We start from the raw sequence: 26,375 nt of genomic DNA, 5'->3' as shown, positions 1-26,375 counted from the left end.
ATATGGAGCAGCCTTCTCACAGAGTAATAACAAAAGTCATAGTTCTGTCAGTTAACCACTGTACCTTGGGGGAGACAAAAATTCTGTCGACAAGTTGTTATCTAAAGCCTGCACACTGTCACAGTTAATGTTAAATGACATGAATGACATGATGAGCTGAGATGTGAAAACGACAACATGAATTAATGTTTAATTAACACATTTACATCATGGATGCCACACACGGCTTCATTCTCAGCCTGCTTTTACTCCACTGCTCTAAGATTAATTTTGTTGTATATGACATCAGTCCTGGGGTTCAAAAGTGATGACACAATGTTGAACTCCCCATGAATAATGTGACTTTCAGGGGGATTCTCCACTTGAATCAAAAGACAAGAAAAAAACTTAGCCCAACAACTCTTACAATGTAATTCTGGGGGAAAAAAGAACTTTGAGTCCCACAGCTCTCACTTGAACTTTGCTTTGTTGGGAGACATTTATGCTGCTTAAATTTCACACCCAGGCATTTTTGCAACATGCACAGTGGGTAGTGAAGAAGAATACAGATGATCATTCGCCAGTGCACATGGATCTGATGTAACTATCTGTTATGGTGTTTAGGAAGAGTGACTGTGGAGGAAACTTCTTTTTATGTTCGGAGATGGGATAAGGGTTGGTAAATCAGAGCTGGGGCTTTCTGTTGCCATTGGTGGGAAAAATCCCCCCTCCATATACTTTCATCTTCTCTATTTTTGTTTTTCTTTTTAAGCATATGCCCACACAAACTCCTAGAGACTTTGATAAACAGAGCCCCCACTTCTTCCCATCCACTATCAGTGCTGATCAGACTTGTAATCATCTACAATAGAGGCTGACATTAAATCTGAATCCTACAGGACACATGGTACCACCGTGGGACAGGAGCGTTGCTGTGTGTGGTTGGGACTCGGACGAGACAAGACTTAGTTTGAGTCAAGAGAATGGATGAAAGTTAGGAGAACATTTGCATGTAAATATATGTAAAATTCAGTTCTATCAGCTATTTCAACACCCAATTGGGATGCATAATCATTTGCTCAACAGTTTGAGAAACAAGAATTCAGAAAATCTGTAAAACATTGGACTGTTTTCATGAACTGCAGCGTGACCAGCACAGGTTAGGGAGTTCCAATAGTGAAGCCTCAACACGATGTGGCATTTCCAGTCGCCTCTCTGTCAGTTCCACTAAATTAGTGCTAATTTTAGGCTTTTATGTCTAATTTATAAGTGGTGTTTGTTGTGGTTGGCTTTGAACAGTGATGGTTCATGACTGCAAGTTATTCATTGCGATGAGGAAATGTGCTCACCAGTCTGTAAACGCTCCTCCTGTTGACTTCTGCAAGTGAGCCAGGTCAAGGTTTTCACATGTAAACATCAGTAAACATTGAGAAGAAGACTGGGCACCCACTGAACTAGCATCCTGCTAGCCATTGTTCAGGCAATGGAAAATAATCTGGACGACCTTGCAACGGGACATCAGAAACTGTAATATCCTTTGATTCAGCGAAACTTGGCTAAATTCTGAACCATTCAACCAGGAGGCTCTTTTTCTGTATGCCACTCTGATACATCAGAGGACTCTAGTGTGAGAAGGACAGTTGAATAAGGACTGATGTGATGGTGTTTGAGGTGCTGACCCGTTCCTGCTGTGCATTAATGCTATACAATGTTCAGAAGGGGCTGCAAAACCGGACTGCCCGTGCTCAGGAAGAGCAAGCATGCGGCTGTCTTGTTGGGGTTGGTATTGTGGATGGTTAGATAATTACACAACCAGAAATCGTGGATTACCAGAACCATTTAGAAACATGGGTAATTATAAAGCAGCAGCCAACAATGTAAGAAGACCCCCCAAAAAACTAAATTACAGTGCACAAGTTAAAGTAACTGAAGGGATCACATTTCACTACAGTTGGACTTTGTATAATTCCTTGTGACAAAATGATTACTTAATTGACGATTCATATAAGCCTGACATCGCCAGACCAAATTGAAAATTTGACTTAGTCTGAATTCTCTGAGTTCATTTTAGATTTCCAAGGGGCGTTATCAATCAAAATGCCACTGGACGCAATTGGATAGACTTACAACCCATCAGAGCAATACAACATATGATGTAGAGCTGAGCGAAAGACATGTAAGCACACTATAGCCTGCAGGGATAAGCTGTGATGGTGTAGTATCAGTATGTTTTTGACCTTTTTTTTTTTTTTTTTTTACAAGTGTTGCCGTTTTGCCATCACAACTCAAAAATAGTACTCCTGCAGAAAGTTCCACATAACCTGTATCAAACCCGCCCAATATTAGATAAACAGTTGAAACTGGCCCGACCCATTTGAGGTCAGCTGGAGCTCTGTTTGAACTTGAGGAGGACCAGACGCATCTGCTAGAGCAAATCAAACACAAGCTCGCAGATTTGTCTGGTTCCCGGGCCACATCATGATCACTTTAACTTGGATTTTATATTAGACTTTATTATGGGAAGAAGACAAGCAGCTGAAAAATAAACATGGAAGTGTGAAAAAGTTCCACTTCCTCTAATAGCCACTTGAGGCTGGCTCCAAAAGCAAGTGAATCCCCATGGACGCCTGTGTTCAGCCTTACAGCAGAAATAAACCTGTTTACAGCCTCGGGGCCACAGGCTGTCTGCAAGGCGTCACCACAGTCTATGAATCAGATCCACCCCCTCGCTCCCCCACAGCTCCAAGCTCTTGTCCTTGGGTCACTGCTGGCTCCAAAAATCCAAGATAGCCACAGCTTAAATGCCAAGGCTTCAAAACAAGTCCAAGTACCATTGAGTGACGACAAGGTGGCATTATTTGTATGTAGTCTATGGAAGAAGCCCTTGTAAAAGACTTTACAGCAAAAAATCAATTACCAAGGGGGGAAATGGGTTCAGTACCAAATGTGCTGGGCACTTTAACCCCAACATTTCACCAATCATTACTATTCTCACCACTCATATAGCAACGCCTGGCTAACAGGATAACTGGATCAATATGCCCTTCTTATAAAACAGAAGCTGACAACAGTTTATGACTTCCTGTGACACTAAATCATAACAGACTGTATATTCTAGTGGTGAAAATCATTTCCATATCTTTGACTCCAACTTGCATTTTATTTTTATTTTCAGCCCAAGTCACTGGTTGCCCTTTCTGGCCCCCTTCACAATTCTCTAAACTCATATACATGTGGCATACAAATCCACACAGGGTACTCTGCCCTCATCTACCATTCTTCTCGTACCAGGGTGAACTCTTCCAAGTAAACACTGGGGCTGAGTGCTGGACTGCAATTCAGATTCAGGCCTCAGACCGCTGCTGACTATCTCTGGCGGGACTGCAAGTTGCTTTCATTTGTCTGCTTGAATCCACCAGTTCCCCTTATCCCATAGCTGTCTTAACATACACCTACTCGATAATAAATTCTCCCTGACTTCAGCATAAGTTTCAACTCCTACCACTAGTTCCTGTTTTATACTGTCCACTGTTATGAATAATAGCTACAGATGCTCATTTGTGCTGATGCATATGAACATGAGAAGCAGGGTGTGGGATGGTATTTCCATAATGGGACCGAGAGTTGTGATGGGTGTGATGTCCACTGTTGCTCGTTGTTGTTATTGTGTGTGTATTTTTATGTGCTATATATGTGTCCTCATGCTTGCTGTGCCGAGTTCCTGTGCATTTTGTTTTCATATTATGTGATTTTATGTGCTTTCTTCTTTCTTTTTATGTGTTGCCTTTATGCACCTCAAATCACTCTCTTCGGGAAAAATGAACTTACAGTAACTTGTTCTTATTGTTCTCCATATAAAAAGCTTTTAGCTAAGCAGGAACACAATTATCATTCTAATTTCCTCATCACGCCTGGTCTCCACCTCTTAATTACTATCCAGTCGACTCGGCGGGTTATGTGCACAAGCTTTTCTGTCTCTTTGCTGTCACTGCAGTGCACTGTGCTATGACCCTCTACCTTGCCGCCTCCACTTATGTCAAGGACCCATCAATAGTTCAACAGGAGGAGGCCTCTCCAGAATGGATGCAAAACAATTACTGTTGATTGTCATCAGTCCCAACAGTAAAACATTTCTGTTTATTGTCAGTTGCTGTGCTGGCATGGAAAAAAAGTTAAGTGCATCCTGGCAGAGTATGTCAGAGAAGTAATGGGTGCAGGTGGAGTTTAGCATCTGGCTGAAGTTTGGGCATGAAGTTTAAACCACAGTCCAATAATGAAGCTTAAATTACTGCTCTCTTTCGGGTCCTGCTAACCTTCTTCCTCTCTGTTCCTTCCCTACTCATTTATTGGGCCTGCACAGCTTGCGAACCTTCTTTGACACACTTTGTTGCTTCCCTCAGGTTAAGTATTTGCTCTATGGGGGCTGTCTTGTCACACAGATGTGCTCGTGTGGCGACCAAGACTGCCAGTTCTGTTGCTCCAGCCCTGTTTGAGAAACTGTTCCTTTGGGGCTCACTATGCTTTAGAAGAGCGATAAATCGCAGTTCAGTTCAGTTTGATTTTGTTCTATATGAATTTCTCAACTAATGTCGAGCCAAAGTCACAAAAAAAACTTTCCCTCACTGTGTGTGGGAGAAAATGGTGGAGCATTCAGTTTTTTTTAAAGCGGAGGAGTAAGAGACCCATGAATAGTAGTAAGCCTCATTACTTTGGTAAATGGGTAAATGCCCCATGGCCTGTACCACCTACAGTATGCCAGCTGCAGGAGCAAATTGGTCTCCAGGGATTCATAGACAGCTGTGTGTGTGCGTGTCAGAGAGACAGTGTGTGAGAGTGAGGGAAATAACGATTGGCAGAGAAGCAACTACAAAAGACCAAAGTCGCATAAACAAACAAATCTATTAACTTGCTAACGACAAAGCAAAAGAACACTGACTGCCTGTGTGACTTCTTTCCATCTCGCTACAAAGCAAACAGCAGCTCTGCACAAAAATATACTCAAAAGTGATGTTTGACTCTACCTTCAAACTTCTTTGAAAACCTTCAAACTTTCTGCAGCACTGTCAGGAACAGTTTTGGGAGAGGAGACATGAAACCCCACAGATATATCTAATTGTGCTTGACTTTTTCTTTTCTTTTTTTAGCATTAATGTAGCAATGTTGAGGTGGTTAATGCGTTGGCTTTCTCGCTTACCTTTAGTGTACATGTTGTAGCTCATCTGTAGATATTCTGGGTCATTAGATAGTTTGCTGGCTTCAGTCTTGCAACCACAGCAATGGAGTACAGCTAAAGCAATAGCTGTTGATATAATAAAAAAAACCCAGTTATGTCAGTCGATGTGTTTACAAAAAATGACAAGACAGGCTAATAGGAAAACAACGACAATCCTCCAGCAGAGTGTACATCTCTGCCAGTGTTTTTTTATGATTGCAGTGTAGGCTGTAGCCTTATGGGTGTCATCCCTGTCTCACGGAGCCTCATGGACAGCTGTACACATGCATTTTTTGACAAGCTGAAGGATTTGATACTGACATTGTACGATGTCAGGAGCCAAAGCACTCTGTTGAATGGCAGGGAAAGTAATATTACAGGATTTTACACAAATATGACTCTGCATAGTTTTATTTATTTTGACATCAGAGATGAACGTGACAGTGGTAGCCTCAGAAATTCAGAAACTGAATTTTAGGGCAAGCTGCCAGCTTTTTTTAATTTCATATAGGCCAAACAGTTTGCTAAGTGTTTAAATGTGACTTCTGGCATTTGGAAAAACTACAAAATTCTGTGAGATAGACATAACACCAATAAGGGTACAGCCTATGTCGCAGTCTTTTAAATCTAACATATTCATGGATGTACATTCTGCTGTTGTACATTCCCCTTTGAGGGAGGTGGCCTTATTGGTAACCTGTGTGTGTGCTTCATTGTGTGTGGTACGGGAAGCAGCTCTCTCTTTTGGTGAATGGCACCCGAACGTATCGCTAGCCTTCCTTCAGCAGAGTGGCCCGGACCGCTAGAGAGCTAACAAACACTTTGCAACCCTGCATTAGTGCCCTCAGTTCCCAACTATAATTCATGCATTGCTAATGGTGTATGACATTTGGAATTTCACAACAACAGCTCTTTTGTTAACGTCCTTTTCGGTCTCTTCAACTCTGCCATGTTGTCCAGACTGAAAATACAAAGCTAGTTTCTTTCTTTGCTTCTTACTTACTTTTCTTACTTACGCCAGGGAGACCAAAGCTTATCATTAAAAGGATAAACAAAGCTAGCTTGTTCCTATATCTAGATGGTGAAAGAGACACCCTTCTCCTTATCACAAATAAATGTACCATGAAATGATTTTGAAGGTGTTAATTTAAGGTAGAAAGAAATGCATAATGTTGCTTCAATATTTGGTGTGCACATTTACACTTCCAACAGGAACAAGAGGACCCTTTGATTTTGATGTCAGTGCAGACCTCTGCCAAGGCTGCAAAATATTTCAAATTAGCTGTTACTTTGTGAGTCATAATTTCTTAGAATGTGTACTGAATAGATTACAGAATAGTTATATAAGGCTAAAATACACAGACTTTTCAAAGCCAGTATTGTAATCAGTTAATATAACTAAGGCTATGCAGGTTTCAATAGGTTTCTTTGTCTTAGAAGTGTCAGTGTTCAAGAAGTCAAGATGATCATTAGAAAAGAAAATTGAACTATGATGTAGCAAAGGGTACTGGGTCAACCTTTTTTTTTCCTGGACGCATTTCTTGCATATTAAGCAATTAGTGTATTAAATATTTTCCTGTCAGAGACAAACAGGCAAGTGTGATTCCCATTTGGAAGTTATCTATATCTTAGTTGACATGTTGAGAAAACTGAGCATAGTGTTAGTTCAGGCAGGACATCCCGGCTACATCAGCTGATCTCAAACAGCCCAATCAACTGATGGAGCAGCTGATTGATGGAAGGGAGTCAGCTGATAGATCACATGATTCCTTTCTATGCAACCAATTCACAAATCTCATTCCGGGCGCCCTATTTAAACTGCTCTGGCCTGCCTACTGTTGCTGCTTCCTCTGCAAGCTCCTTTGCAACCCGCCACCACCCCAGCTCCTCCTTTTCATGCTGTGTCTGACTTATCAATGTAATTTCTGTTTGTCATAGATACTGCTCTGTCCTGTTCCCAGGGGGTCTTTGCTGCTGCTCTCTCTGTCTTAGGCTTTCCATGTAGATGCATGGAGGAGGCTTTTTGCGTAGGCCTGAGGAAAAGCAGAGAGGCCCCAGAACAGAGCCATACAGCCAAATATAATAATGCAAATGGAAATAAAGTTTTCTTTGACTAAAGTGGTCTTGACTGAACTTAAGATCAGATTTTTTGTTAGTATTTCGTTGCATATTTTCTTCCACACACTGCTAAATGTTAGAAAATCTGGAGGGATAAACAGTAAGGTTGACACACCAAGCTGACAGTTGGTCATTGGTGCATTGGTGCATCTATCGCTCTAGTTTTTGTGGTGTATCCCGGACCGTTGGCACTAGACGGCCCTTGACAGTCCTCGCAGCCCTTGTCAGAGTTTTTTCTTATTCAGCGTGTTGAAGCCCCTCTGTGAATGAAATCGTTTTGATTGGCAATTCAGCTCCGTGCAAAAGAAGAAAAACGGAACTGAGGATAGCAAATAAGTAGCTAAGGTCAAGAGCACATGATACTGAAACAAACTTGTTATATTAAGTAGGTTATGCTTTTAGCCACTGAGCTCTTTAGCAGAAGCTGTTCATAATTGTTTGTGTTATTGTACGATAGTCCACACTAAAAATCCTTTGTTTTTCAAACATTGGGTTGTGTTGTTAATGTGCCATCTGGCTAATTAACCTCTTTAATCTGTCCTGTCGGTCTTCCGGTTTCCCCATTTTGAATTACGAATACAGACGACTGCTGTCCTCTAATGTAGGCGTAGAACATACGGGCTCGTTGGTTATTGGCTGTAGTCTTTGCGGTGTGTTCAGGTGCAACTTTTTGGCCAAGACACACGTGACATGGAGTGACGCAACGGTCGGCCTTTGTTGCCACTAGTTCTTTGATGTTGTTTTGGTGTATGGTGCCTAGGTAAAAATGTTTGCCTTACAGTTGGTAGATGTAGATTTTACTCTGTCATCCTTGTTGGTAAAATCTTCCTTACCTGCTCAAGAAGAGATGGCAAAGTGCTAAATGGTGCTTGAGTAAAGCTTTTATCACTAGCTACTAGCTACTGTATCTATGGCAACATCTCACCAGTCATTCTGATGAGCCCCCATGCCTACAGGCTAAAATCTCATTACATGTTGTGACAGCATCACTTGCAAAGACAGTTAATCCACACCTTCATATTAGCGTCAGTGTGTCGGACCATTGTTAATTGGTCCACTAACAAGCTGACACTTTGTACCATTCATGTTGGTATCATGTTGACAATCACTTCTGTTTTCATCTTTACTGTCATTTACAAGGTTTATCTTTCAGCGGCAGTGAGCACTGCCATTGTTGAGTAGACGTCTACTTCAGATCATAGCAGTCTGTTCCTGCCTCCAAGGAAATCTTTTTTATATGTTTTATTTGTGCTTTGTGTGCAGTATGAAGTGCTGGTTGGATTATTGCGGAGAGAGCGCCTGGGAAAAAGAATTCTTCTCCTGCCCTGGTTAAATGTGTGCCGCTCAGTATTCAGCTGCTTTTTGCTTCCCTTTTTCCACAGCCACCTCTGATTCTCAGTCAGCGCTGGAGAGTTCACCATCAAGGTCAGGAAGTACAGTCAGACTGAACAGATATTTACAGAGACCAACAAAAGGGATGTGAGAGAGAGTGGGGAGAGAAAGAGAGAGCTTGAACCAAAGAGACTTTTTCTGTATTGTGTGTTTAAGCAGACCACAGTACAGACAACATTCCCCAAAAAAAACCTTTTCACTCCTGTGTGCCAGACAGATCAGACACACAAATACAAAGCAGAGCCACCCAAACAGACACACTAAGTCTGTGCTTTTGTAAGCGATGAAAGGTGGAAGTAGTCACACAAAGAAAAGCACAAATAAATAGTTACCCACCGGGACTCAGACATAAACAGACACACACACACACAAATCCCAACTCACCCATGACGCTGAGGTAGCCTCCCCTCCTGAAGTGAGTGTGATGAGTCGAATCATCTTGTGAAGGCCCCAGTCAATGGCAGGAGGCAGCCAGATCAGACAGCTCAGGTTTGTGTACATTTCTTTATCTGTCAAGCAAAAGTCTGGGGTCACAGTAATTGGTTCCATTTCTACGATTTAACAGCAAACATTTATTGACCCCAAAATGCTCCTTTCTTAAAATACTGATTGCTTCTTCTTTGAAAAGATGATTGAAATGTCCTGTGGTTTGTTTTTTGCAAACAATACATGACATTCTATCATGAATAACAATTAAGGTGTGGAATTCACATGAGGCAATTATATGCTTAATTAAGGCTAAGTGAACATTTCTACTGTTTATCTTGATATTTGGTAATTATTTATGATGATTACGCCTCTAAAAAGCTTATTTTCTCCCTGTAATGCAGTACAGTATACTACAAGTACTGCCAATTTATGTAATCAGGAATTTTTATTATCAGGGTTATTATTTCCTTCAGTGGTGATTGCATCTATCAGCAGTCGAGCATGACAAATGAATGACATGTTTATGAACTCAGAACTTTTTGTAACTGCTGACAAAAATGTTTACTTTATTGAGAATACTTAATTAAAAACACCTTTTATGACATGATGCAATGACTGTACATTAACCCAAGCATATGTAAAGGTAGTCTTGGAGCAATATCAACAGTGTGTGTGTGTGTGTGTGTGTGTGTGTGTTTAAGTGTGTGTTCAATGACACTGGGAAGTTCCAACCAGATAATGGCTCTTGGCAGCGAGTGATGCTCCCACTTCCTGCCCTCCTGTTGGTCAAAGTAGACAACATTGCTCATGTCGCAAAGCACTTATATATACAGCATCCTTTTATAATCTATGCACAGACTAAGGATGGGGGTTGTCAAGGGTGGGATGAACAGATTTAAGGATTTAAAAGACATACTACTTTCTTCTACTCCACTCCCTAACAAAATAGATAGCATACATTATTTGAAATTAAGGCAGTGAGTTGCTTTTGATTAAATAAAACTGGTCACTTTGCCTCTATTTCTCCAAACTTTCATAGTATAACATGGCTTTAGATTGCTTCTCTTGGTTAAACCATATATGAAAGGTCATGATCTGTTCATGCTGGGGATAAAAAGGAGTTGCCTGATGGCTTAGGGGTTAAGGCCATAGATCGCAGCGTCCTCGGTTTGTCCAGTTGGGAAGCTTTGCTGCTCGTCACCCTCTCCACTCATTTTAGCTTGGCTTTGACTGTTACAGTGGAACGGTTTGAATCCTTTCTACAAGGAAGGAGGCCATTTGTTTTGTTTCAAATTCCCTTTTTAGCCTAGTAATGTGTAGTTCTTTTTTTTAAGAATATTTTTGTGGGCTTTTTTTGCCTTTAATGGACAGGACAGTGTGTGAAATGGGGAGACAGAGAGAGAGGGGACTGACATGCAGCAAAGGGTTGCAGACCGAACTTGAACCAGCGACCGCTGCGGCGAGGCAATGCCTCTGTACATGGGACGCCGGCACTATCCACTACACTACCGACACCCTGCAATGTGAAGTTCTTTTGTAAGCATCAGGAAGTGTATACAGATCTTGCATATACAAGTTACCGTCCAATGCAGCTGATTATGTGCAGAATCATTATGTATGCAGATGATGCAGTTCTTTACTACTCAATGAAAATGACAGAGGAGTGTCTTGAAAGTCCCAGCTGGGGATGTTGAAAGAACTGTGTGGCAGTTTAGACTTGATAAACTGTCACTAAACCCTGAAAAAGTAAATCTATGCTGTTTGGGCTCTCTCAAAAACATTAGAGGCATCAGAAACTTCTAAACAGTTACTGATGTAATTAACATCTACATGCAGGTCTTCACATTTATGCTTGTCACTCTTCAGGTGTCACACAGGATCCATCCCTACTGTGGAGGCGGTATAAGACTGAAGCTACATCCAGATTAATATGTTCCCGCTTTAAAACGCACATTTTTCTTTGCTACATTTATGCCCACCACACTACTCCAGCATATTCAAACCATCGAAATGGAGACTTTTGAAAATGCTGCTGAACCCATTTTTGTTTTAAAACTCTGCAATGATGCAGACACCAACGTGTGCTTCCTCAGTGGGTCTTATCAGTTATGACGTGTCAAGCCAAGACTTTATTGCTGGGCCTGCATACCTTCTGTGGTTTCATTCCTCCTGTATGGGTAGCCTACTCCTTCCCCATTGCTATTATCAATATGTTGTCGTACTTGACTGCCTTATATTTGTGTGTTATTTTCAGTGACAGTCTCTCTTTGTCATTGGTCCAAGCAACAAAATCACTGGTCTTCTTCCATATTACTCTGTAATTAAGCAACCACCCGCTGAGTAGACAATCTGCTTCCTGTTTACATTGACACACACACTGCCAGTGTACGTGAATAGTCATGTGATATGCACTTTCAGGTGTATTATTGTAGACGGGGCTTATTTTGTGAAATAGTCCTTAAAGATGTGTATACATAGATCTTGCTAACAAGAATGCAGCAGAGATGAAAGTTAAATCAGAAAATGCTCCTTATATAATAGTAGCACATCTTTTTATTTAACTTTTTGGTACCTACACAGGGGGGACGTCACTAAACGCATTCACAGCTTAATTCATTATGTAATATGTAACAACATTAACCATAACCCTTAACAGCCATTGTGAAATGCATGAACATTAATCACTGCGTAACAGGTAATATGTGAGTGACTTAAAACACATTAAAAACAAAGTTTCCTTTGGCTTAAGGCCCTAAACACATTGTCTCACGGCATGCTGGGAAACTCAACCCATTCAAAGCCACAATATTAATGTCAATGTATCCTAAGTTGCCTGAGTGCCATAAGTGAAGAAATGCATTTGTTAACAGCAACTCCCATTACTACGCCCACTGTCCCTTCTCCTTACTATTACAGTAGGGGGCCTTGCTTCCAATACTATTACAATGTGGCAGCAAAGAATTCAAGTGGTCAGCGGAGCTTCACCAACAGCCCCAAATGGCCTAATCAGGTCAGCAGGAAAGGCTTTGGAAAAGTGGAATCCACAGTAATATTGCACCACTAACTGGAATCGGTTATACTGGTCTACAAGGTAACAAACTAGTCTACAGGCATTCAAATAAAAACTCAAATCTGGACACAAGTACACTTGATCGACAGATAGTACTGACTAATATGTTTTAATTGTCCTATTGTCTTATTATTTCTATTCAGTATGTACACCTGTGACCATGGAAAACACTGTTGATGCCAAGTGGATTATCCTGGTGACAAAAAGGTAACTGTTGCCTCATGGTATTACTGTATTTTTTTTCTTTTTTTGCAAGATATTTAATCAAATGTGCTGTGATAGCAGAGAGAAGGAGAAATGTTTCATCTACATACACCGTGAAGAGGATAATCTCAACATCATATCATAATAATGAAGGGAAAGTGTTGCTGAGACACCTGCAGATTCATAAAAGATACCTTTCTCAGTCTACACTTCTATGACAAGTGTAGGTGGTGTCTTACTCTCGTCTTAATGTGTGGGGTTAAATGATGAACTCATTAGAAATCTGTTATTAAACTGTGAGAAATGTACCTAGTCTCTGCAGAGACAAGTTACCTAGCACATATAACAAGGTGAATGCATCTATACGACTGATAAAAGATTAATAAAACACAAGTAGGATGATGTATAAAAATTTCATGCAAACAGCAACTCAAAGAGGATGTTGTCACAACAACCAGTTATTTTAATCACTGTTCAGGGGGCTGATGATGAATCTGTCTTGGGTGCAGTACTGCAAGATATGCAGAGTAGTTTATGCTTCTAGTGGACACTGAGACCATTCTGCAGCCATGAGGCAGCTGTGTCAGAACTGTCACACGACTGAACCGTGTCCAGAGCTGATCTGCTGTCATACAGCGTGATCTAAAGGGGGCAGGTAAGTTTGACTTTGTAATTGTAGCTGGGTTGTGTTTGTTTTAATTAGACCCAGGAGAAAATAACACTCAGTGCAGCTTTGTTGATTTTAAAAAGAAAATGATTCATTTCACTGGCTTTACTTTATTTACACAGAATCAAATAACACTGGCATAATGCCACCCCTGCCTGTGATTTTAGATTACATGCCGGCATCCTAAAGCAAAAAATGTGTGACAGGCATGGCGTGTAACATAACAGCGTTGGTGTCTAGTGTGACATATAAGCATTGGGCAGCGCTTTCTAAAAGTGTAACAATAGCATAACATGGCAATAACAATCATTTTCCATCCCTGTCATATGGTGGCTGATCTGGTCCCTTTGCTTGAAGAGTAGGGAGCTTCCAGACCTCACTGTCTGCCTGATTTATTTTTCGCTTGTTCCTCTTCTTCTTTGCATTAGCCGTTAACTGTAGCTAGCAGCTTTTTAAATCTCCAAGTGGTGGGTCATACACTTAACACATCGTCACACCTGCCCCAATGTCGATTTGACCAGTGAGGTGGAATAAAGGTGCAACATTCCCACCTTGAATAAGCAGTGTAAAAGGAGCTTTAGTGACACTGTCGGTGTGCTAGGGTGTGTCTGAGAGGTTAGTGGTGTCAGATGTGAGCGTGTGAAGACAGTAAAGTATGAACAACTTCTAATTTTCTTCAACTGTCTGACTGCAAAATTTGTGTTGGTGTCTACTAGTTTGATATGATCAGCAAGCAGGGAACATTCCTGTAATGGGGACAATTATAGAGCAAGTTTTCCCCTAGCAGCAAACCCAACCCAAATCAATAGCTAATGCCCAAGGTACAACTGCCCCATTTCTTTAATTCTGGCAGACAATTAGGTTGTTGTTTTTTCTGTCAGCCGTTCTATTTGTTAATGTCATATTGAAGGCACCTCTTTGGACTGGCTAAATTCGACACAGTTTATGTCTGAATTCAAGTCAAACACAAACAAACTTACAATACATTTTTGAGAGTAAGTTGATTATATTAGCGTGATGATATCTGATCATTCTAATTTGTGTTACCTTGGACTGCTGACATCAGTAAATTTGTTGCTGTGTTTGCCAGCTGACAAGCTTTTTTGCAATTTGTAATGCCAAGCGGGAGATATCGGAGCCAACAAAAATTCCCACACATCCTGCTTGTAATTAGCACTAGGAGGCTGACATGCCCATTTTTTTCCCCAGTTGGCTTCTCATATTTATGGTAAATTCGATATGACGTGAACGCGGTATTATCATCAGAGTGAAGATGTCAGCAGAGGGGCTAGTCGCATGCCAGGTCCCCTCAATTCTATTCAATTCCGTTCTTAATGGGATTTTTTTGGATGTAATCTGCTTCAGAATTCTTGAGCACTGACATACCTCTGTCAATTATGGATGCCATTTTAGTCTGCTCCAGGGTTTTAAAAAAAAAAGCCCTCCTCCTTGCATCATAAAATGCAAAGTAAAAAGAGCATCATTTTTAGATGGTGTCTACATCCAGTTTCCACTTAAACTTTTTTTAATTGCAGGATTTAATCAGTGCTTTTATCTATCTGTTTTCTCTGAGATAAGAACATTACTTGACAGATCTGTGGACAGCAAATGTAATTAATTTAAATTAGTGGAGTGCAAGTGAATGACAGTGTGTGGTATTTGTTGCATCTCCTCATAGGTTTTGGTCCTGTGCCCCTGTCACTGATGTTTTGCAGTGTGCAAGAACATTTAAGAGGAAGTACTTTAAATTCAAATAAATTTAACGCTACCATGGCAAAACAATACACATTGCAAAGTGGTTTATTTCAATATATACTCGAATAAGCACAACCAATAGTCCAGTGAAGCTATTTAGAGGACAAATATTTGAAAAATCTAGTCAAGTGGCTGGAACGGAGTAATGGTGGCATGTCTCTGCCTCCCTCTGCAAATGATGCATTTCAGTGTTTATGCGTATTCAGCTGGGTGATTTAACAGGAGCAGCCTTTGTTATGGGGCAAAAGATGGTGCCCTCTCGCTCACACAATCTCTCCCCTTGCAAACACACACACAGGCACACACACATTATTCACAAACACACTTTACTAGCTAGTTGTCCTTGATGTGTCTCATAAAGACAGGCTGAGGAGGCCAGGATAGTTTCAGGCAGTAAAAGCAGCCTGTGAAATCACATCGCATGTGAAGTCACAACAGATGGCTCCCACTGCTACGTCCTCACTGAAAATGACACGGGAAAGACACTCTGAACGTGAGCAGCACACTCTGCAGCTATACACTCCCCTGAATGAGGACATGAAATCTTGTTAAAGACAAGGTTGCATATTGAAAGCTATACTCAACAGCTGCTTATTGTGCTGTAAAATGAAAAAAAAAAAATAGAATAACATTAAATGAATTAAAAAAGCACCAGTAGGGGGCAGAATTAGTCCAGGAAACTTAGGTGAGAACACAGAAAGGGATGGATGAAAAAAAAGTACCTACATAACAAGGTGTTCTTAAGCAAGGCAGGAATGTCACATGCTGTGCTTCTAGTCATGATTGGAGGACATATGGAGATGCAACTTATGCAGACTTTATCTCCATGGTAACCGCATATGTTTTCTTAAGGCATTCATAAAGCAGCTAAAACATACATTTCTCATAATACAGAGGCAGGGTGGAGAGGGGGTGGATGCTGTCTGTATTGTTCAATGGATCACCAGCCTAATTGTTCCTCTGGAGGGTTATGCCAAAGAGAAATAAAAGTACGGGATGGAGAGGACGGAAGAGATGGCTGAAATGACACAACATACCCACTTCACTAAATTATCTTAAGTGAATTAGCCCAGTCATCGCTATGCTGTAGCTGAATATGCATCGGGCAAATAATGATTGCGGAGACGATGAAAGCACCTTAATGGCCCTGTCTGTTTTCAAGTGCCAGGGCCTTTTCAGCAGTCTCTACATGGCCACAGAAGAAGAAGCACTTAAATGCTTCGACTAAATGGGCATGCTGGGTAGACATTTTAAGGCAAAACAAAGAAACCTTGAGTCTTGTACCTCTTTGTATATGCAAATCTTCAGATTTCATTAGATGAAATGTGGGAAATATATCAAATATATGGGATTAACATTTAAAAAAAAAAAAAAAAAAAGATTTTCTAATGGTTTGAATGTTGGTAACCACATCTGTGTTTTGCTAAAGACAGCAGTTATCTTCTGATTTTGCTGGTTCTTTCACACAAACATTGGTAGTCAAAATCCATTCCTCCCCTCCTGATGAGCTTCCACAGTTCTGGCATGACAATCAAAAAAACTGAGAGTGTGGAGAAAAAAAAATCAGAATCAAAACTAAGACAGAGACAAAAACAGTGGAATCATTTCTGCGCTGTTATATCTTTCCACAGTCCTCCACCCAAGGACTGAGCGAACTCTAAATAATATAAAAGGTGAAAGAGGCGATATAAAAATTGGGAAAAGTATTAGAGAGAGGTTCAGAAGTGAGAGAAATGGCGCTGGACCCTGCCATAAAAAGAAGACGAAAAAAAATAGCTGTAATGGATGAGATTAGGCTTTCCTCCCTGAAAGGTTGAAGGAAAAAAGGTGTCGTGCTTTTAGAGGTGAGAGTGTTAGGTACAATGTGAGAACTTTTGAGGATAAATGAGAAAAGCAGAGGGACTTTGCGGACATCCGCCTCTGCTAGAAGACCTCAATTATCCATCCTGCATTTGATTACCACCTCTCTTATCCTGCTTCTTTTTCCTCCTCTCAGTTCAGTAACTCTCAGGGAGCTTAGAGCAAGGTACAGGGAGAAGCAGAGAGAAAAGTATAAAGGTGATAAAAAAAAGAAAAAATCAACTGTAATTCTGCTGTGAATTGTTTTCCCATGAAATACCTTCGTAGACAGTCTGCTGGCTTGCTTGTGTACAATTCTGAAAAGTCTACATGAGACAGAAGCTATTGAAAATGTGATTCTGATTTGCTCTTATTAAGCAGCCATGAGCCATTTGGTGAGTGCATTTACAGCTTAAGAGTGACAGCAGGGAGATTGAGACAAGGATGCATGTAATGGGAGAACCTGGTATAGTACATTTGCTTTAATAAAATGTTTGTAATCCCAATTCACATTTTCTGTATTTCATTACCGTTTTCAAGTTCTCCCACACAATGCCATCGCCATCCTCTCTTGTCTGCTTTCTTTCCCCTGACTCTATGCGTGTCAGAGTTCAGAGGCACACGTGTGTAGGCGTACACCCATAAAGAGCACAGCAAAATGCTACACTGTACCTTTGTTTCCTTCCCATGCCATTAGTATGACATAGCATGGAGGTGACTCTTTCAAATTGGAGGCCATTAAGGCGATACGCTTCCAAACACCAGTGAAGGTCTGACAGGAAGCACAACACCAGCAAAGAAAGACAGGAGAGGACACAGGAGCAACTCACATTACCTTTACAAAGAACGGCAACACACTGAACAAACTCATGGAGAGGGCTGAATATGTCATTGGATCCAAGCTGGTCACGCTGGAGGAGGTGGCGGAGGACAGAATGCTGGCAAAACTGATGGTAATCATGGACAACACCTCCTACCCCCTACACAGCATGATAACCAAGCTGTGGAGCAATTTTAGCAGCAGATTTATTCATTCCCGGTGTGTAAAGGAGCAGCGATACGGGAGATCATTTCTGCCGGTTACTATCAGACTTTACAACTCTGCTCTTTGCACATCCAAAACTTTAATGATTAGGAAAGCAAACTGCAATGTTTGACTGAATATTTATTCAACTATCTATCTATCTATCTATCTATCTATCTAACCACAGCATCCAATCTGCTGAAGTGTCCTTAAGCTAAACACTACATTCTCACCGCGGCATCTACCTTGCAGAACGGCAATTTTATTAACTAGTAAACCATGAATTATAATTACTTGCCTGCCTCGCCATCTTTCCTTGGTGGAAAGTCGTCTTGTGACCATTTTAGAAAGATGAGCATCATTAGATGTTGAGTTGAGTACATCAATGAAGAGTGTAAAAGCAACCAAAGAATTTTTAGTGCCTTTTGGGATGCAGATCCTAAAGTCCACATATGTTTTTTCTGCAAACTCAAGAGTTGCTGAGAGAGTTTTTTTATGCAGTTTGTGCAGTTTGTGCAGTTTTAGGCGATTAGCTCGGGAGGCATTTTGGTTTTAATTGCGCCATCTTATTCGCCACGAGCCTCAAAAACACACTGACATAATGTGTCAACAAACAGATTAGCTTGTTTTGATGGAGCTAAATAGTAGCAGGATCGTTACTCTGAGATGGGAAGCACAGACACAAAACACAATTCGGTGTTTACATCGGACTGACTGTTAATTGTTTGCTTAGAGCTCCCTCAGTAGTTGGAGGACATGACTTCTCCTCATTGCAGTTGCACAGAGCAGTTGTTGTAATCGTTTCCAAGCATGGTAAATCAATTCCAGTGATTCTCTAAATTATGTAAGAATCGCACTCTGAATCAACTATAGAAATCTCAGAGTTGCAGAGCAGCTAGTCATCGCTCCGTCTTGCCTTTAATTCATGCATGGTCTAATCACAATTAACAGTTTTACACTTGAAGATAAAATCAGTAGTACTCATTTTAATGTGTCATAGCGAGAAGGCAATTTAACAAGTATATTAATTCTAATCTAATACACCCTCTCCGTATTGTATACATGGGGCTTATCACATTTCATTCTACAGCTCCATCTCTGTCACTCTTGAAGTTGTGAACCCCCTCCAAACCCCAAAAGACGAGTGTATGCGTAAGTGAGTGAGATGATAGCCTTGCTGCCTTGGGGCAAAGTGTCTTCAAGTTCCTCTTGTTTACAAAACCTTTTTTTTTTGGGACAGAAATATCTTTCAACCACAGAAGGATATTACACAAACACTGACAGCATGCATGCCCACAGACACATGCATATGCTCACAAACACGCACACCAACACACACACAGAGGGAGCAAAGGCTGACTACATAGACTTGCTTCTGCCTGTTGGGATTCAATTAAAGAAACTTAAATGATGCTGGGATGGCTGGTTCATAGCCTAATGGGCTGAGCTCTACACATCTCCTCTTCTTCCCTATTATATTTCATTACAGTATCAACACATTGCCTTAAGGGTGGGGGGGGGGGTCGGTAGGGTAGATAGACGGAAACAGAAAGTGGGGGGAGAGGACAAAGACGCTGGAAACAAATGTTGGAGAGGATGATTAACTGGCTCATAAAAAAAAAAAAAAAAAAAAAAACACTCGAAGTAAGCACTTGATTGTTGGTTGCATCATGAGCAACTCCTTGAGGTGACTGAAGCTGCCATCGCTGCAGAAATACGTAGGAGAAAAAAAAACACCAAACATGCTTACATGCACATTCACAGCTTTCTCTTGTCCCTTTACAAATAGCACTGGGTATTAAGGCGTATCGTATCAGTCACATTGTTAGGGACATAAAAATTCCTCTCACCCTCCACAGCATTAGCATCCCTTCCTAGCTGGAAGCCAAAACGAAACTGAACCAAGAAAGATTCAATAAAAATATTAATCACTTTGGTACATCACTATGTAAAGCACTGAGCTGAGATTTCTGTTATTGTGGTACCCTGGAGAAGGTGAGTGTCTCCTCATTTAATGCCAGACTATCTCTCTATTAGTGAAGGACAAGAGCGGAGAGATGAGATGAAGGCATAAAAGGAAGACAGCTTTATAACAACACTGCTGCTTATCTCTCCCATCCCCCCCCCCCCCCCCCCCCTTTCCTCTCTTTCAACCTCCCTCGATTCCCCTGGTTGCTTTGTAATGAAGTTATCCCACAGCAGAGTTCTTCTCAGCCCGAGCTGTCTTAAGACAGAGGAGGGATGGAGGGAGCAATGGAATCACAGGGAGGAGGAAGTATCAAAGACAACAACAGGAAAAAAAGCCTGGGAAGAAGTGAATGGGATGGGGAATAAGGGAGGAGATAGTCATGGAAGCTGAGATGCGACAACTAGCAAGACTTTAAAAGACACAGTGGAGCTGCCTAAGTGTAAGCCCTGTGATATATTCAACAATTCCCAGTCATATTAGTAACCAATGCTAACCCAACACATTGGTACTCCCAACTTGTCAAATATGACAGCTTGGTCAGTGGCCCTGCTCTTTAAGCTATGACAGTCTATGTACGCCTGTAGCTTCAGTTTTGGACACTTAGGGACAGCGTGTCAATTTCTGCTTGATACACACAAAGTGTCTTTTCAAAACAAATTACCATGTTGACAGAAAATGTGGGTTTCATCACCAAAACTACTTCATGTATAGGCAACAATATTACTTGGTCACAGTAGGTTTAAAAAAAACATCATTGTTTGGGTTAAAGTTTGTGTATTTGTTGGGTAACTTGGAAAGTAAGTTAACAAGTGTGTCACATGACATTAACTAGCTTAGATAATGTAGTCACAAAAAACTCAACTTTGACTTTTGGTTTCACATGAGGCACAAACAACGGCCTCCTGGGTCAAAGTCCTGTGTTTGTCTCACCAATCCACCAGCTCTTTATACTGGTCTTTATACCACATCATTGCCATGGTTGGGTTTACATTGGCAAGTGGTCCGCAGAGATGCAGGCGCTGTGCCGGACCGTCGTGGTGAAAAGAGAGCTAAGCCTGAAGGCAAGGCTTTGGATTTACTGCTCCATCTACGTCCCAACCCTCACCTATGGTCATGAGCTCTGGGTAATGACCAAAAGAATCAGGTCACGGATACAAGCGGCCGAAATGAGTTTCCCCAGAAGCTGAGTTCAGTTGAGGTGGTTCGGGCACCTATGACACCTGTGGTATCTCATCTGGCCTGGGAATGCCTCAGGGTCCCCCAGGAGGAGCTAGAAAGTGTTGCTGGCAAGAGGGATGTTTTGCGTACTTTCCTCAGTGTGCTGCCCCCACGACCCAGCTTTGGATAAGCGGTTGAAAATGGATGGATGGATGGTTTACATTGCAATTAGCTGAAAGCCAGGTGCATTTAATACAGATGCTAAAGGGTGCATTCTGTGTCAGAATCACGCACTGATGGCCGCTGACCAAGCTGCCTCATTTAACACCCTGGGAATAAGAACTGGCTGGCTAATAAGTGCAATACCTAGCACATACATATGTGTAAAAAAAAAACTTATTCACACAATTATTGGCATTAATATGAACATTTCTCACATTAATATGTAAATTTATATAACTGGCTACTCTGGAATATGACCACATCATTTTATTTGCGGAGGAAATATATGTTTTTATTTCATATTGTGCTTTAGATATTGAGTGCACAACAGTGTTTGTTAACACATAGACATGAAAAAAAAAAGAATTGTGCTGTAGTGTGAGGTAAAGCAAATGGTGGTGAGTGTGACAAATGGATATGAAAGATATAACAGTAATAAAATGACTGTTTTTTCTGTGTTGGAGGAAGATGTTCTGGACGAGAAAAAGACCCACAGGTATTTGGAATTCACATTTTCCTCTTGAATTTGCACTTTACAGGTAAAGCAGTGTTTAGTAAGGATGTTGTGGGCAGTACGAGGCGCTGCTAAACTTAAGCTTAATTTTTTTTGTCTGGATTGTTTTGTCATTGTAATATTCATTTTGGTCACAAGGGGCTAACGTGCACCACTACCCAATGACCTAAATAGGACTAAAAGCATCCATCTTCTTCCAGGTGAGTTTTAATTTCTCCATACACTCTGTGCAATATTTCACTTTGTGCAAAAAATGTTTTTTAGCTGCGAACAACTGTATATCTCAACTTGGTGCAATAATTTGTTGTTTATTAAATAGCGATGATGTGAAGGTGATGAAGGAGACTCCGCTGACACCGTCTTCCTTGTACACAGAAAAGGTTTATTACAAGAAGTACAGCATCAAATTAAGCTCCTAGGATGTCTTAGAGAGAGTTCGAAGCCAATATGAACTACTCTGAATAACAGCTCCGAATACCCTGCTTATATAGGTCAGTTGTTTTTGTGAAATGTGAGACAAAGTAAAACAGACAACAGAGAGACACCCTAGTTGGACTTCACCTGTCCTTGACCTGGGCCATAAATACCTTCTTGACCCTGACCATATATACTTCTTGACCCTGGGCGTCATTCAGTATATTGTGGGTTAGCGGGTTAGTTTCCTCTCTGAGGACAATAAAGTTATTCTGATTATGTAACATTATTGTAATGTCTTAAGACAAAGAACCAAGGAGCCTTGATTCATTTACGACAGCATGGTGTCAATTTCATCACATGCGAGACAGGTGAAGTGAGCAGCAGAATGTGATTAACTCTGCACTCAGCGACAAGTCAATCACATAAGCCTACACACTTTGTTAGATCATCATGTGACAGCAGTTGTGGAGTGATCATAAAGTCTGTCAGTCACTGGAAAACAGATGCATTCATATAGTAAAAAAGGAAGTGAAGACTGCTATCAATAAAAAAACAAAAAACAGACAGGTACTCAGAGCTGATTAACATGTCCTCCATACTGTACAGTCACTTCAAATTTTGTGTCATTTTTGAATGATGTTAGAAAAATAAGAACTTCAGTGATCTTTAACAACATATTCTGGAACCATCTCTGGTAATACTTAATGATTCAACTTTTGCTCACAATTACACCTACTGTGCTACTCTTCAGACATTGTGTAACTCAATTTATTGGTCACCAAATGGATGTAGCTGAGGATTATACCGTGCCACAGCAAAGCTTCTGTCAAGTGCCATATGGCATCATGACAATAACACCCCTAATGTCAACAGACCCTGTTCATTTGGCAGGAAATTGTAATTAAGATAACCTTCCCCTCCAACACATCCATATGTGTGGTGTCTGTTCCTTGCGCTACCCGAGACAGTGTTGTCCAAATCAAAGCACAATGGGCTGCAGTAAACTCAAGGCACCCTCATTGGGCCACTGTATGAAATGGGAAAAAATAGAACGAACACTGGTTATGGCAAAAATATTCAACACACTCAAACTGGGAGCTATGAGCACCTTCCACTGTGCACACAGATTGCGCTGGAGGAGCAAAAGTGTGTTTGAAAGTAGAAAGTTGGGAGTCTGCTTTGGAAGACAGCAACACCTTCTGGGACCCGGAAACTGAACATGATAGTTGCATTTTCTGTCAACAACAGATACCCTTCTCCACTCGCTTCTCGCTAGGAGTAGTGAGGTTTGTTTCTCTTGGCAGCAGGGACCTTGTGGCAGCAGGGGGGGGGACCCTTGCTCCAAGCCAGCTGGCGTGGTGATTGACTGGTTGGGGGTGCTGGCTAACAGACAAGGAACCCGAACTCACAGATGGAGCCGACCTCTAAGGAGTTGTTAGTGGGGTGACACTTATGGGCGCCCATGAGCTGCTTGGACTTCACATTTCGTCTCAGAATGATGATATGTAGGGCCGGATGCTCCTTCTTCCACTCAAATTTAGCCTGAGTGGCTTCAAGTGACTGCCCAAATAGACTCTCAGGAGAGACTGACTCATCCCAGTAAGTGACTTTGTCCCTTTTCAGTGTTGTGCCACCACTGTGCATCCCCTTGCTGAGGGAGAATGCATGCACAGCAGGGCATATGGAGAATGTTATCAGTAACGAAACCGACCTCGTCGAGTTCGGCAGGCAAGGGATTCTCTGGGGGCAATAGCGTGACAATACAAGAGCTTTGGTTGTGTGAGTAAAGTTCTCTCCCACCTCCTACACCTCATGGGCAAAGTTTGGGTTGTCATTTGATGAAGAGAAGCTAGAGGAAAGTTCCAGAGAGAAAGGAGCTCAGTAAGACACAATGAGGCATCATATTCCCTTATTTATGAGGTGTCTTTTTTCCTCATCGTTGCTTTCATTTATTGTAATGTTCCCTTCACTTTAAATAAGGTCCGAGCTCCATTTATTGAGAGCGGAGCTGTCACCACACACCTAAGTTCTTATTCTTTCCCTGACAATTTCGTGTTAGTCCCTCTCCTGCATGCTCTCTCAAGGCTGTAGTTTACGTAACACCACCTCAGTAAAGAGCTCCCATTAAAATCCTACCATCTTTGTGCCATTCATCCTTAAGCTCAGCAAAATACAAGGACAAATGAACACACGTAACATACATACATGCATGTGCACAACGCACGAGGAAAAGAGTAAAATACATGTTGTCTACTGCTTTTCATGAAGTGGATAAAAGCACACACACACACAGACACACACACAAACACACACATACACATGGTGTGAGCAGTCAGAAGTGATTAAAGTCTCCCTAATTGCACTCTAAAAATGGTGCTTTGCTTTGCCACAAAGCCTTTTTACTGTTATTGCTGAAGAAGCAAGTTCTGCCCCAAGGTGTTTGATTCCCCCTCTCTTTATGCTCGCCTTTAAAACACAATGAAACAAAACTCTTGTACAAAACTGTTGTTTTTAGGCAGCTCAGTGAAACAATGCAATTACTGCTAATGTACTTTTGTATCCAACAACAACAACACCTTATCTCAACATGAAACTTTAGAAGACTTAAGCCGGCAGCTCCCATGCAATTTATAACTTCTTGACAAAACAAGGACAAATTCTAAGTGAAGTAGAAAGTCAGAAAGTTGAAGTCACAACAAAAGGGGAAAAAGTGCCAAGAAGGTAGACGCTACAGCAAACATGTAATTATGTTCTATTATTTTCTGTGCTTGTCACAAAATATGAAATGAAGAAAGGATAACCTGTGGGAGCTGCACGCGAAGATGTCAAGACTTTGCACAAAAGCAGTGCACTTAAACTCAGATACACACAGATGCAGCCAACTTTGTGCCAGATGCAACTACTACGCACAGACAGGTGCATACCTGCATACAGCTACAAATAATCAGTGGTCAAACCACCTTTGCCTAAGCACCGAAACCAAATCATGCGAAGGCATAAAAGTGAGAGTGCAGAGGAAAAATGTTTGACAGACAGAGTCATTGTGGTTCAATTATCTGTCTCTCTCCAAGGCAGTTATTTAGAAAGCTTCAATGCAGTGAAAGCCTCAAGGTTGCTTCAGTGATGCTACAATGGGTGGTGATTGATCGAAATAGCTGCTCTAAATTGTATAATGAGTGTGAGGTGATGGGATCATGATCATGGTAAAGAGACCAGACAGCGCCTGATTTTCCACTCTGGGAGCTTATCACTTCAAGTCATATCATCTACTGTAGGAGCAAAATCCATCCACTCACATCAGAACTGCTCACCCTGAAAGAGACACGGAGGGGAGACAGAGAGGGAGGCAGAGACTGACAGAGAGACAGAGAGAGACAGTACGTCGGCATATGCCGGTATATGTAAGAGCTAATTACCACAGTTGTTAATGTTGTATCACACTGCATGTCGCTTGTATAAGAGCAGCGTAAAGACTGACATAAACATGATAAATAACCTAACTGATGTACAATGTTGCTTTAATAATCAAATCCTGTCAGTCTATGGCAGGATGATTACAAAACATCCAATATGTGATTCTCTAATATTGAGCACTGTATTGATTTGTGACATTGAGAATTCTTCCAAACCTTTTTAGACTCACATTAGCTCGAACAAATCCACATATTTTTGTCAGCACCAATCCCTCTTGTTTTGTGTCCGACCTTCGTTATGAATCAACAAAGCTGCTGCGATGAGGGCTGTACAAGCTTTGAAGATCATTTCCAGCGGATGAATTTCCACCATGGCTGCCCTGTTGTTTGAAAGATTCAAACAGCTAATTATTAGGCCATGATAGTCAGAGGAATTAATTGTAGCACCGACTTGTGTTGAATTTGAAATTAATATGCAACAATTTCCATGTTGCACAAAGCCTTAAATGATACCCTTTGCCTTCTACATCCCGCTGTTTTGGCAAGTGTGATTTGGAATTAACACTATCTGATAGACGGTGGGAGAAATGAGAAGAGATTGAGAAAGAGCCTGAGTAAGTTCATGGAGAAAGAATGAGTGAGTAAGAGATTAAAATGGATTCTGAGTGAACGATAGTGAAATAGAAATAGACAGAATAATAGAAAACAGCCAAAGATAGAAATTGAGAGTGAATAGGTAGACAGCCAAAGATGGACAGACTAAGATAGAGGGTTATAATGCAAAGATAGGAGGCAAAGGAAGATATAGGGAGAGTATGAGACAAATGATACAGAGAACGATAACGACAGAATGCTATGAGCATATGTGAGGAAACAGAGAGAGAGAGAGAGAAGGAGGAAGGAAACAGAAAGGCAACAAACGCACGAGGTGCCTTCCCTCCCCTTGTCGGGCGAAGAGACCAGTGTAAATGAGATCGACTCATTTCCAGCACA

The sequence above is a fragment of the Epinephelus lanceolatus genome, chromosome 11, assembly GCF_041903045.1.
Source record: "Epinephelus lanceolatus isolate andai-2023 chromosome 11, ASM4190304v1, whole genome shotgun sequence".
In the NCBI taxonomy this organism is placed as follows: Eukaryota; Metazoa; Chordata; class Actinopteri; order Perciformes; family Serranidae; genus Epinephelus; species Epinephelus lanceolatus.
This window is presented reverse-complemented; position numbering follows the sequence as displayed.